Source organism: Lates calcarifer, linkage group LG9 (assembly GCF_001640805.2).
Source record: "Lates calcarifer isolate ASB-BC8 linkage group LG9, TLL_Latcal_v3, whole genome shotgun sequence".
Taxonomy (NCBI): domain Eukaryota; kingdom Metazoa; phylum Chordata; class Actinopteri; family Centropomidae; genus Lates; species Lates calcarifer.
This window is the reverse complement of record NC_066841.1, coordinates 9,323,410-9,338,588: the sequence shown is the minus strand read 5'-3', so window position 1 is coordinate 9,338,588 and position 15,179 is coordinate 9,323,410. Positions and strand designations below refer to the sequence as shown.

General features: G+C 40.4%; 1 long non-coding RNA gene across 1 annotated transcript; it reads right to left on the bottom strand.

Moving 5' to 3' along the window:
- Positions 1–4,626: 4,626 nt before the first annotated feature.
- LOC108879203 (uncharacterized) lies at positions 4,627–13,740 on the bottom strand. The gene is made up of 3 exons (XR_001960302.2): positions 13,627–13,740; positions 5,709–5,786; positions 4,627–5,518 (listed from the first exon to the last, which is right to left on the bottom strand). It is a non-coding gene; the product is annotated as an uncharacterized LOC108879203 (long non-coding RNA).
- Positions 13,741–15,179: the final 1,439 nt, after the last annotated feature.

The window sequence follows — 15,179 nt, the reverse complement described above, 5'->3', positions numbered from 1 at the left end:
CTAGTTGATGTTGCTGTGACTTGAGCAGTGAGTCTCTTGCAATTGAATCAACGAGGCAACAAGGTAGCTATCTCCACTATGTGGTGAAGCCTGGTAAATACAACCTGAGTGTATAGTAAAACTGGTACCACTACTTTCCAAAAGAGGGCAGCAACAAGCTGTGCTATTAGAGCACTTATACTGCACTTTACTTTCTATTACACGTAAACGTCTAAATGTACTTATTCTAATGGTAAAAAGAAAATGAGCTTTAGAAGGGGGATTCTGAGTAGGAATTCAAATACCAAGATTTACATAATTTCAACCCAGTTTTGTGTTTTTGTTTGCCTTAAAGTATTCTTATCATACCATCCAGAGATGTCACATATATATTCTAAATGAACTTGATTAAACTTTTTCTCAAGCTAAACTATGTTTACGCTGAGTGACATTTTATATGCCATTAAATAAGATGGAAATGTTCTCAATCATTTTATATACATTTATATACTTTTACAATTATACGGCACAATTATGCAATGACTGATCCACAGCTCTACAAGGAGACATTTAAATTTAACAGCAAACAAGGTATGCTTAGTGAACCAAAGATACTGCTGAATATGGACTAATATGTCCCTAAAGGAGATCCATCAGCTGAACCTTAATCAACCTTCTCCTCATACTTTCACTTTCTCACCTTCTCTCTCCTCTCACTCTCTCCGTCCTTCAGTCAATTTGGATCAGAGTTTGGTTGTTAAATAAATAAACAGGTGATTAGACTGGCAGGATGTCAGGATACTACTCGTGACCCCACTTGACCCCTCGTGACCCCTGTCACAAGCGTTCATGTGACCACACCGGCAAAACACACAAAACCGGCACGAGGAAGAGTGCTTTCGTTGTGGTACTGAAGGTGTCCAGGCCAGGTCATCACTTTCATGGCCTCGAAAAATAATAAACCACACAGACAGAAAATTTTATGGTTTATTTGGGTGCTGAAAAATGAGTGTGAATATGACATTTACACTAAAATCAGCATGACAGCTTAGGACATGACCACAGAAGGGAAATACTGTAATGTAAGTTGATGACACAAAGTAATGCAGAGGGAAGAAGTAACCAAGTCATTACAGAGCACAAATACAGAAATGTGACAGCCATAGCTAATATAAGTATTTAAAGAACCAAATCTAATATGGAGACTAACTGTCTAATTATATAAGCTGCTTGTCGTGTTGTATCAGGTAAACTCCTGAAAAAAGGGAGTTCATGGAAAAACAAACTTCAAATGACTCAAGCATCAAGCTGCATCAAGCTGTGCAAAATCCTTGCTGCTTTGGCCATGAATGTGACTGATGCCTCTCAATAGTCATTTTGCTCCTGAAGTGATTGCTTCCTGTTGTAATTCTGGTGCTGGCAGGACTCACTAGCATTCATGCTGTCCGGCTGACAGACTGACAGACAAACAAACACAGACACACAGAGAGGCAGACAAACAGACAGACAGACAGACAGACAAACAGACAGACAGAATCAGTCACGAATGAGCAAGAATAGGTTCCATAACTTTTACTCCTAGTAGTAATCTTTATTTCCCAAGTTGATTGAAAAACTGAAAAATAAAAAGTCCTGATTCTCAAATAGAAAGGTAATATTATTTCAAGTTCACAAAGTTCAATTACTGGTTTCAGTGGCTAATCCAGGTAATGCCAGTTATGTAAGCGAGACAGCAGAAATGTTGCATCGCTGTTCCGAAACCACATGTATCCAAAACAGGCCTGTTTTCAGTTGTGTGATGGTGGATTTATTTAGCTTTAGAAGTGTGAAAATTTCTTATAGTTTTTCTCAGAAATGAATCAGTCAGATTTAGAGATGCTTTGTTTTCACTGGGCAGTGATTATAGAATTTGTGAAGTGATGGATGTGCTGATGAAGCACACATTCCTTTACTGAGGGTATTGAATGTGTAAAAGTCATCTAAATTAACCACAGCTGGCAGAATGTTGTATCTTCCATAAACAACCTCCTGATCCTTTCTCCTACAGAATTCATCATTTCCATCTTTCAGCTATTTTTTTAGTACTGAAGAAAAAAGATGCAGAGGCAGAACACACTTCATTTGATCTCAGCATGATCAAAAATCAAGTCCACAGAGGTACAAATTCTGTCTTCCTACTGTCGCTGTGTCACTGCTGTAGAGTGGGGTAGCCTTATGGGACCTATAAGTCATTTTGACATGTCACAGTAGGAAAAGCTCAGGTATAAATGATAAAATAAATGATGGCTTAATTCCATTTAGCTGCTTCAGTTTGAGGGTCCTGCTACTGTGCATTGTGACTCACTGTCACACTGTCATATCACACCGGGGCACTTGAATAGAACAGAGCCATTGTTATAAGTGCTTTTCCTGCTATAATGAGTTAAAATGTCTGCTGTCAGAGAGGCCTATACCAGTCAAGTGACTTTTTTGTCTGCAGTGTTTATTCATTGCTGTGCTCTTCCATATTTATTTTCCACTGACTGCTGTGTGTAAGCCGAGTTGCCTCTTGGGGACATTAAAGATTTATTCTACTCCACTCTAATAGATGTATGTACTGCATGTATTGTATTATCTACACTTAACTAAGAAAATCTGAATGGGATCACTGCAGATCATAGAAGTACGATATTATACCCCAAAGCTTGTCTACTGGCCAACAGAGGTTTTGTCGTACTCTTTCTTGAGCCTTTAAATGATGCCTGATGGCAAAGGGAGATGATAAGATGGGGTGTGAGGAATTCTGGAGATCCATTTGACTCCTTTAAAGTTTTTTTTTTTTTAAACAAGTAATGTGACAACATTAAAGCATGTTAAATTCTTTGAGGCAGCAACAAGCTATACATGCAAACAGACCATGGTCTTACCCAGAGGCTTTAGTATTTTTCAACTCAGTATATCTACAATTTATTCATTGCCTTTGCTCCGTTTCTCACAGTTCCCCATCAAAAGTTTAAATCTAAGGTAAAGAAAAGGAAGTAGATCTGTTATTCCACCAATTTAAGGAACTCAAAATGCGGCTCCACTCCAGACCCTGATTGATGCAATTTGGGCCCCAAGTCACTGTTTGATGGGCGGACTTCAGTCCACCAGCCGCTCTCTGATAAGCAGATAAGAATCTGCAGCAGAGAAATTACACACAGATAACGACATATGTGAGCAACTCTGGAGGTCAGCACCTGCATGCTCTCTTTTCTTTTCTTTTGCTTTAAATATCAGTTTCTTTTTTCCCTCTCCATTTGGGTTTTCCTCCTCTCCCTCCCCCACTGCCTGAGTGCAGGTTGCTTTTGTGTGACAGAAACCACTCGGTGTGTGTGTGTGTGTGTGTATGTGTGTGTGTGTGTGTGTGGAGATTATTATCAGGGAGTTTGGTAATATTTAAGATATAGATCTATATGCATAGCTGGTGAGTGTATGAAAAGTTGAAAGGGAGAGAAGTCTCTCTCTGTGTGTTGTGTGTGTGTGTGTGTATGTGTGTGTGTGTGTGTGTTAACTTGGCTATGAACACACTCTTATCCTGTTCACAGCCTGGGGAAGTAGAAGCATAAGGAGGGAGGGCAGCACCTTTGGGAGCTGCTTAGTGTTTCAACTGCAGTCCTGTTGACAGCTGAGCCACTGTAACAGTTATGAACAGTGCTTTGCTCAGCAGAACCTCGGCAGCACTTCCAATGAACGTTTTCCTTCGAACTTCCAGTGTGTGGATTCAAACTGTTGAGGTTTCTACTTTTATGCTCCAGGGTCACTGTGTGTGTTTGGAAATTTGTACCAGTGAAGTACAATATCAACTAAGACAGGTTCTGCATTGTTAGGGTAATTTTGTGGCTGTGCCTTGTATGTTTCAAAATCTAGTTTTAAAGGCCCTGAAAACCAATTTTCTCGGGTATCAGCTTCTCCCTCCATGAACAAATATTTTTCTGCTAAAGTTGGAAGAGTTTTAGCTAAAGACATTTTTTGTGCTTGTATGATTTGTGTCGTTTTTTTTTTTTTTTTTTAGATTAACTATGGCTGTCCTTCCCCAAGCTTATTTAGTGAACAGATTTAACTGCAACCTGAAACTGAAGTTATGGCTGTTTACCACTTGGTAAAGGTTGTTTTAAAGTGAGATTTAGTTGTATGTATATCTTTGTTTGTAAATTGTGCCTATACTTCAGGAATCATTTTGGCTCACTACTTGGGGCCAAGTGAGCACAGAAATGAGGTTAGGACCAGTCAAAAAAAAAAAAAAAAAAAATCAAATCATTTTGAAAATTTGACACTCCACACAGTGAGTTTTTGTCATTTCAATTTCTTTTTTTTTTCAAAAGTGAAAATGACTGAGGCTGAGTCTCTAAACTACACAAGACACCCAAGACAATAATGACACAGTTCCGTGATCCATCGCTAATGTGATCATTGGATGTTTGTTTTGAGGGAGAGAGCTCGAAATCCGATGTTGCTCAGCTTTCCTTCATTTGGTCCCATTAACCGCTGGCAGCACTCTTGTTTTTCCGTTGTTGCTGAAAGAAGCCCTTTCATATTCATAATCCATGTTCTGAAGTCTGCACTCTGTGTGTGTATGTGTGTGTGTGTGTGTGTGTGTGTCCTCAGGAATGACTCCATACTCCAAAATATCATTTGCATAAATTTTTAACTAAAGCAGGAGAACTTAACACTGATACTGACACACTGAGGGTTAAATACAGATTTGAAATAACAGGGTAAGAGAAGGTGTATGCTAACAGCATGAAAACAGGAAAAACACTTGTCACTTTAACACAGCCCCTTATGAACAGCTATTATTATAATGACATAATTCTGACTTTCAAAGACTAATGACACGTGAAAACTAAGTGAAACTGAACTAATCTTTGATAGGCGTAAATGGTGTTAAGTCAATTTGGAAAAAATGAATCGCATTTAATACTTCACCTCATTTTGTGTGATATAAATTACAAAATAAATCTATAAAAACTGAAATATTTGCCAAAATAAGACAAAACTTAAAGCTGCATGTCAGTACCAGGGGCCGTGACCTTTAAGTGCAGTTAATTAGGTAAAGTACTAGCAGGAATTAATATTTGAATTAACACTATTTCCTAATGAATGACATGTTTTGTCACATCTTTCAGAATGTAACATATTAGCAATTAGCCTATATCTGAGCCTGATTAAAATAAATACTCCTTACATAGTTAAAGGGCTTGTCCTATTGGATATTACTGTGTCGATTCTGACAACAAGGAAAAGAGAGTGTGGTTTTTTTAGCACTGACTGAGCAACATGATACATTTTTTAGTGCTTCTTGCTTGAAGTAAGTTGTTGATCAATATGCCCAGCGGGTGCGATGAATATGCACGAGGCGTCCGCCGCGGCGGCCCGGTAATTGCCGGTCGTCAGGGGTGGCAGGCACGGTAATTTGCATCTTGGGGATCCTGCAATCAGCGTTCTATTCATTAGCGTGCCAGCCGCTTCATCTGCTGGCCACTCAGAGCTGCCAATCTCCCCTCAGCAGCCAAAGCATCTGAAAAAAAAAAAAAAAAACAGAATGGAAAAGTTTCAATTACAAGCCCTGGCTGCGGGTAGTGGTGTAACAAGTCTTAAACCCTGTATTTAGGCTGTTTTATGCAGGTGATTGACTGTTACTTCATTGTGAAAGAGAATTGGTGGAAAAGCTCAATGAAGCAACCTTAATCTCATGTATTTTATATCACCTTTATCTCGGGTTGACTGTCTGCATTCACAGGGGGAGGGGACGGTGGCTGAGGCGTCTTTGCCTGTCTGAAGTGGGCCTTCAGTGCATCCATTGCCACAGAGGGGGAAGGGTTACAAGCAAAGAGAGATTATTATACCTCAATGAGAGAACGCTGGCATTCAAGCCTATTGTCTCAAGAAGTCTGCACACAGTCAGCAGGCTATAGGCTACCGCCAGACACTGGAGATCTATCATTTTCTTTGCAACAATAATGTAGTGATTTCCAGTATGGCTGCATGTGATATAGCTTATCAGAGCAGGAAAGGACAGTTAGCTGATATAGGAGGGCAACACACACAGCTGACACTTCTCTCTTTCTCTTCTCATGGCCATAATCTCATAAATAAATCTGACAGCTCGAACGTGGATGTACAAGACTTTTCACATTTATTTCCTGTATCCTCTGTTTGCTGTCTCCCTTGTGCTTTATTTCTTCTTTTTTTTACCCTTACTTTTGAAAAGAGGATGCAGGACTGTTGGAGCTTCATCCTGATGACTTGTGTGCCCAGTGGGATGTGTCTCTCAGTCTGTGTGTGTGTGTGTGTGTGTGTTTGTGTGTGTGTGTGTGTTTCTGCCAGCACTGCAGCAGGAAGGGAGTTCCTTGTGGTCGACGGAGAAGGGTCTCAGGAGAAGTGAGTGCCAAAAGAGTGCATGTGTGTGTGTTTTGCAGTAGTGCTGTGAATCTTCTATTGTTTCACAGTGACATAGTCGCTGTTTCCTGCATCATAAATCTATGTTCACGTACACATAAGATAATTTATAATTTTATAAACATAAAAGGCACATAATTATGCACAAAATCCACAAATGTGCATAGATACCAAAACATGGAAATTATACATATACAGATGCTACTAATAGCTTACAACACATGTACATTTGCAAATAAACAGGCACGCACACAAACACACCTCTGTGAACACACAGCTACTTTGCCCTGCCATTGTCTTACAGAGGAAGCCTGCGAATGGAGGAGGAGGAGGTCGGATCTTGTCCTCAGCTGGAGGAGAGTGCAGGGCAGAGGGGGCTGATGGAGAGAAAACACCAGGATGGAAAGACGAGGGCCGAGAAAAAGCGAGGGAGGAAGAGGAAAAGGAAAAAGAGGAGGAGGCAAGATGTTCTTACGGTAAATTCAAATCTTTACTGGGACAGGGAGCATATAAGGTCCTGAGGAGGGTCCATTAGAGGTCCCTGGTTAAATAAGAAATAATTTAATTTCACTGCTAGCTTGGAAATCTTCAAGCAAAATGATGTTGGGGGACAGAACTGACACTGTGGTGTAATATGCATTTATCTAAAGATCATCAAAAGAGGAAAAATTATAAAACCTTGCAGTCTAAATTATACAAAGCTCAGTAATCTCTCACATGCACACATCCAGCTTGTATCCAGCTTGACTCTGATGGCTTTATAATAGTGTCTGCTAACTGGATAGAAATACTTTTCACTGGCACGGAGCTATTAAGTTGATTAAAGCCACCACATGAATCTATGTGTGTATACATGTGTGTGATAGATACATTATTTATATGGCCATAAAGAGCTGACAGTTACCATTCCTGATATGTGCAGCCTGGAACAAAGCAGACAGTAGTCTAATTAAAAGAATACTGTTTTTATTCAATGTTTGAATGCCTTTTTTGGGGGGGGAAACAGACTGTGTTCATGCCCCAAAACACAAATTATTTTATTACCCTCAAACCTGAATATGGGGTATACAGAAGGAAAGTGGAGCACCAGGTCAGCATTTAATTTTGTGATATTAGCACCATACATTGAAGTGTAAACCTGTGCCTGGTGTGCACAGGCAAGATAAAGTGAATCGGTTTTAAAACAAAGTAAGGTCTATGTGAAGGGTGACCAAATGGAAACAGTATTGTGAGCACAGTGGATGATGGCTGTATTATTTCTTTCAATCTGACGGCCTCATTTCAAATCCAATCACAATCACTCATACATTTCAACATTTCAACAATGACTATGTTTTGAGCTGTAGTTGTACTTTTGAGCCACAGAAACAACATGGCTCTAGGGGTAGCAATGGAGGCCTGTTGGTCGGTCCAGTGTTTTGGTTCCAGGCTAAAATATCCCTTGTCCTTTCCTCTAATACCACTTTGAGGTTGACAAGGATTAGATGAATTGCCATGAAATTTTGGTTCACCTTAGGATCAATTGTAAAAACTTTGGTGATCCCCTGACTCTCCTTTCCTAGTGATGATAATATAAATATATACACCAATTTATTGTACTTAAACCCTAACCATTACTTTGTCAGGATATAACCATTACACTTGTTTCCGTGATAGACAGGCATATTAGCAGCTTTTGTCTCATAGTCCAGTGCATTGCAGAGGATTATAATCATCAAATTATCAATATCAATGCTGCAGAATCTTAGAATTTTTGTTTTTAAAGTGTTCTATATGCTAATATATGTTCAAGGGCTGCTTATACCTGAGGTGAAATATGGCTACCTGTGCTTATAATCTGACTCAGGATGGATGACAAATTTGATTGTTGGTCTCAACCCAAACCTACAGACACAAATCTCCAACATGGACATATGAAATTATCTCACAGTATAGAACATTTAGATAAGGAGACAGATTTCTGCCACCCATTCATAATAACAACAGCTACTCCTTTGTTATCTTTGCGCCGCACCCCTATACTGTATCAGTGAAACTCAAAACTAAAAGCAACCTATTTCTGTAATCACTGAAACAACACATTTGATTTGACGTGTTGCTGTCAAATTATAGCACCTTTCCCACTTCTGCTTCGATGCATATCTTCGTTGCTCTCTCTCTTTTTCTGAAACACACACTCTCTCTCTCACACACACACAGTAACTCCCTTTCTCCAAATGACTGAAATAACACTATTACTCTTGCCATCATCACGTCAAAACCCTTTTCAGTGTCAGTCTGTCTCACCCAGCATGGATGACCAGACCTGCAGCTGTCAAAATTCCACAAAAAAGAGAAAAATAATAAAGTTGTCTGTGAAAAGACTCCTAAAGACACAAGAAAATGAGGAGAGGAACAGTTGAAAAGAAAGGTGAATTCCAGGGAAGTAAATGCTGGGAATTTATGACGCTCCTTGTCCGGTCTAGAACAACAAACCTTCTTTTTTTTTTTTCCCCTGAGAGGTGTGAGCAGTATGCCAGCACCGTCGCGCCTTCCTGGATGTGAAAAGAAAAGAAAGCCTGAGGAGCCCTCTGAAACCGCGGCAACCTCGCGGCCCTGCCCACAGAGGCACCTTGACACGCACCTGTCAGAAACGTCAATACAATTTGTGTGCACGTGCGCGAGAGAGAAAGAGAGAGAGATTGAGGGGGGAGACAGAAAGGGAGTGAGTGGAGTGTGCTACACAGCTCTGTGGGTGGCAAAGGAGAGGGATCACTGGATCTGACAGGAGCTATTTGACTAATCCAAAACAACAGCTGTAAGGTAGGAATGAGGGGATGAAGGGGGGGAGGAGCAGGTGGAGGGTAGGTACAGGAGGGGAAGGGAGGGCTGTCAGTTGAAGGAGGATTTTTTTGGGGGGGGAATCATGGAAAGGGAATATGAAAATTAATTCCGCATGTAAACCCTGAGGGGGAAAAGAACCTCAAACACCACAAATAGAATAAGAAAATGTTGGACACAACAAAAAGAAAAGTGGAGAGTGAGGTGATGTAAGATGTGCAGAAATGTGACTGTGAGAGAGACAGACAAAGGGGTGGGGGGGTGGGGGGCAGAACAAGAGGGACAGGCAGAAACTACTCCTAACGGGGTATCGCCCGGTTGCTTCCATTTGCCTCTGCTCGGGGGTTGGGGGGGTGGGGTTGTATTAGCACCCACTGCAACACAGGTGAGAATGATTATACGCACACATACACATGCACCATCCTCATGCATACGCTGGCCTTCATTACACATCTGGTTGAGGTTTGTTGAGGGAAGCTGCGTTGGGGTGGTCCACGCTCCTCTAACACGTCTGTCCTGTTAACACGGCAGGCCACGGCGAGTCCATCACCCTGAGGGGCAGCATCTTAACATCTTAACATCTCAGCATCTCCCCTCTGTGCAGTGGGGCAACAGCAGCCAAAGCTCAGTGCAGCAGAGCAATAGCAGCTAGAAAGATTGAATTATAACACCGGGGCTAGTGAAGAGATGCTGTTTTAGCTTTTTTGTTAGCGTGAGGGGTGGAAACAGGGCGAAGCAGTGAGTCTGGCTCTATCTGAGGGTTACAAAATCCATCTACTAGCTATTCTAAAGCTCACCAATTAACACACAATATATCAGTTTTGTTTCATTTATGCAAAGAACATATCGACGTGTCTGAGTAATATCTGTTAGCTGTCTAATCTGAAACCCAGGGAGTGAGAGGAACACTGGTAAACACAGGTTAAAATCCTTTGTCCATGCTAGTAAATTCTACAGATACACATTGAAGTTTTCTTTGTTTCTTTATCCACGGGTGATAAATGGGGCATTGCATTCTACTCTGTGTTTGAATTATCAAGTAAAATCAGTCAATTAAAATATGTATGTTTTCATCTTTGCTTTTCTTCATGGCATAAATGTGAAAAAACAAACATGAGGTTTAACTGGAATCCAGACCCTTCCACATACCAAGACAGAGGTCTGTGATCTGCGGTTCTGGGTTCTATTTAACCCACTGAGGTTACGTCGGTTCTGCTCGAGGACTTGGCTGTGAAGCCCAGTTCCTGTGGCTTCAGACCAAACCAGGAACAGAAACCCTTTTCCCTTTTTACAGATCTTTTCTAGATGTCTGGCTTCTCTCATCTCGCTGCTCGGCTCTCCCCTCGATCCCGTCCCAGGAAACCATGAGAGCAAAATGGCCTTCTTCTTCTTCTGCTCTCATCTCTGCGGTATATCGCTGAAGTATCTGAGGGTTTCACTGAGGTATTCCGAAGCATCACTTTGATGGGATCAGGCCATGTTTGGTCATGAATGTGGTTTTGGGTGAAGAGACGTGAATGAAAGCGAATGCAAACTGACAGAGTTAAATACTTGAGGGTGAAGGGCTGAGGCTTTGGCCAGGCTAGAGCGGCCAGCGTAACATATCCAGGTGTACCACTCGCTTTGGCCAGAGCTCTGAGAAATGAGCAACCGTCTGCATGTCAGTAATCTGATACAGAAGAAACACACACATTCTGTCCATGCACACATGCTACGAAGAAGATAAGACAGCATGAAGTCATAGAGCCTTTGTTTGAGAGACTTCCTTTAAAAAAAGATCTGAAAGTCTGAATTCTTTAGCATTAATATAGTGTTATTTTATTGAATAAAACAGAGCAACTATTTTCAAGGCTATAATTTTGATATTATTTTATAAGTTTAATTTAGACCCCATAAAATAATGGTCCATTTCCCTCACATACAGCCTCTTAACCTACCCATTAGATCTGGAGGTCTAGACCTGGACTCCTCTTTAAAGTCACTTTGAGAACTTTAAACACGCCTTCATGTCTGATTGGGTCTTAGTTCTTCAGTAACTTATACAAAACAGCTCCTGCACCGTGCGTGTGTGTGTGTGTGTGTGCGCTCATGACTGCATCTTGGACCTAAGTAGCAACAGATGCTGTGCTGACCTCAGAGGCTTCCTGGAAACACAAATTTGTCAAAATGAAGCAGGAAAAAGAGAGAGCAGCAGTTTAGGTAAATGTAACATATAGGGGGACACACACATACACACACAGACAGGACACACACACACTCCATGCAGACATACACACATGCATACACACAACATGGACACACTCATATATATGCCCCTCCACGTATTGGACAAACACACACCAAGCACAGGGTAGTGTTACATGGGACGGACACAGACAGCATCAAAAAGAGAAAATTATTACTGAGTATATGGGTGGTTGCTACAAACACAAACACACACGTACACACACAACCTTCAGTGTGCTGATGCTGCTGATGTGCATTTACATCAGCTAACTGCTTTTTCTCACAAAATGTGTCAAGAGCGTAAATCAGTTCTGCTCTTTGTTGTTGTTTTCACCCTCTGTCATTACGTCTCTCTGTTTACCACCAGGTATAAAAACTGGGGAGAAAATGTGGAGTAAAAACATTTACATGTGCCTTGAGATGACTTTTGTTGCGATTCAGTGCTATATAAATAAAACTGAATTGAACTGAATTGAATTTAGAAGAATCTAAAATAAGGCCTCCTCACATAACCTTTTATCGAATGTTATGTTTCAGGGGGCGGGTGGGGGTACAATAAATCCCTGCAGCTGAAATTTTTATCTACATTGGACACATTTTGGAGGTAAAAAATTAAGCTGTTTAGTTTAGGTTTTGATAAAAACGATTTCCTGCCAATGTAATGACAGAGCATTTAAAACAGAGCTTGTAAACTTTGGCATAGTTCCGGGGGGCAGTTTAGTTTTTTAACGATAAAATGATCTGAAATGTGATTTAATGCCACAGTGCCTCACTGAGAACCACATTGCCCCCTCATCCATCTCCCCTTTTTCTCCCATTCCTCTCTTTCTTCAGTACCGGAAGCAATCACGCTATCTCGGTGACGAACAAGCAGCCTGACCGCATGATATCACCTCTTTGGGAAAACAAGAGGAAACGCGTGCCAGTTGCTCTCACATGCGATCAATTATTTTACGGTGAGGTCGGGCTGGGGGGAAATTTTCAGCCATTAGCCCTTTAGCGTAGGGATCATACTGAGGGTAATAGTGACTAAACACTGAATAAACACATTTGGCTAATAGGTCATTCGAACCTGAAGCGGAGAAGGTGGGCCTGTTGATTTGTCAGGAGGTTGTTCTAGCATTCTAGCTTTAGCAACATGTGTATTCACTCACTCAGAAATACCTGTACCTATAAATACCTATAAGAATGGAGAAAACAAAAGGAACATTTTGTAACAAAACCCCTCATAATGTTTTTTTTTTTTTTTTTTTGTCAAGACAGTCACAAGTAATTACAGCAACTACTGTAAATCACAATTTGAAGGGAAACAAGCTACACGAGTGAGTCATGCAGCTGACTTGCAATTAGTAGCGTGTGTGTCAGCTTTAATAGAGCTTCCAAGGCAACACAAGGCAATTAAAGACAGCCATAATTTCTGGTTTGTTAGTCAAATTCTCAAAAATTATGCAACGCTGAAAGAAGAGAGTGTCTCAAAAACTGGTTAAATCTGTTAGGAATTTGTCAGTTAATGTGTCAGTTTACTTTATCACCCACAGTGACGCTGTACTTTTAAAAAGGGATACAAATTTAAAGTATCAAAATTACAAACATGCATAGGCTATCGTATACAACGCATCTCAAATCAAAAACATACTGACATATACCAGCGCTTGAAGAAGTGTTAAGATTCTTTATTTAGGAAATGTAGCTCTAATACAGTACAGTAAAAGTGAAAATCCTGTATTCAATATTGTATGTACCAAAACTATGTACTATATTATTGTAGTAGTAGTGGAGTAAAAATGTTCAGGATTCTACTAATACACAAGTAAAGTACAAATTCTTCAGACCCATAAGTAGAGTTCTTAAGTAAAAAAAACACTCACACTGATACAATCCAGCATCTCGGTCACCAAATATCCATGTCACCACAAGTATAATATGTTAAGTTACAACTGCAACATCCAAAATACATTTATTCAAAGAAAGAACGACTCTTATTCATCACTGAATGTGATCAAAACTTTCTGACACCTCTCAATAAAATCTGAATATTACGAGCTCAAACCGCAGAGTAGTTTAACTTTATTACAAGATCTTCCTATTATTTTGTCCAGCCCCTGTATGTAAACACTCGCACATATTATCATACACACAGCTTCAGGCACTGCGTGATCAGGGTGAAACTTAACTACTCACCTAATTAAGACAGGCTGAAGGTTTCCCTCCTCTAACTCCAGCATCTTTAACCTCAACATGAGAGATCCGGCTACTCACCAGAGAACCTCGACCTCAGAGTACACAGCATTTAATACAGTACAAAGATTTTCATCTACTCAAATATGGTCTCTGTACTTTTCTATTTATAGTATAGTGTTTTTTTCCCCCATTCATTGACCAATATGGGGAATTCAGTCTCTTATCTTCAATACAGATTTTTGTCTGCATGGGCTGTTTACACTAGATTCTCCCTCAGAATCATGAGATTTTGAGGAGTGTCTACAGCAGAGTGTGTGATTAGACTTTTTAAAATGTATTTGTTTTTACGGTACAAATTGAGGGACACACTGGCCATGCTCTCTCTCTCTCTCTCTCTCTCTCTCTCTCTCTCTCTCTCTCTCTTCTCATCAACCTCTCTGTCTTTCCCCGCCCCTCTCTTCCCCCCTCCCTCTGTTTATTCTTCTGGCGGTGCAGCAGGCCCCAGAGCCCAGAGGCAAGTCATGTTCTCAGGGAAACGGCAACTCTCCACAGAGCTGATATCAAAATAGTTTAAAATGTGAATTGTCTGATAGTTCCCAGTGAGTGCAGGGCCGAGCCAAACACTTCCAGATCCCCCTGCCAGCAGAATGTAAACAGAGCCCGGGGCTGGGAGAGAGCAAGTGAACCTGTTGTGTTCTTGTCACACAACAGAGCTCGGACCAGTCTGGTTGGATTAGTTGGCGGGGACCAAGGTTTTCCAAAACCTTTTTTTTTTGCCAAGTTAAAAGTAGTATGTTGTTTTTGCTCTAAAAGTCAAGGGTGTGCAGGTGGTGACTCTTGATGGGGAAATATTTTGTCAGAGCTAGAACACTGAGATGAAGCAGGCATCAGCAGAGTTATTTCTTCATGTCTAAAATTAACAACAATAAGAAAACAGATGTATTTTCCCTTGAAAGACATGATAAAATTAAAAAAAAAAAATGTTTAGTCTGGGGTATTTGGTGACCTAGGGGCACAAGATACTGACCACTCAATCCCAGTCTCTCTTGCCTCATCCTGTTTCTGCCCTCTACTACCCATCTATCTAAAAACTATGAAATATAATTTAAAAATTGCTGAAAAAATGTTAAATTATGGTCTTAGTTTGTATACAATATTTTCAGGAAGTAAAATAATATATTGCATTATGTATTTATACACAAGCCCCCACTTATGGGGTGCTTGCAGTTATAGCTATAGTACAAATACAATTCTAAACACTTCTACATAAATCACATTATAATGTGTTATAAACCATTTGTTAAGTATTTAATGCTTATGAATGCTACATATGGGAATTGGGAAAGTATTACTTAAAACTGTGATTAACATTAGAAGGAAATGCAATATAAGTCTGGGGTGCAGCTCTGCATACAGCTGTAACTGAAAAATTCTGCACATGAAACAAATGTAAGTTGTGTATTGTGTAGACAGCACAAGAATAGGTTTCACCCCATAGCTGGTATCACAGATGAACTACCTAAGCTTTGATTTCTGGTGTCCACTGCTTTCTA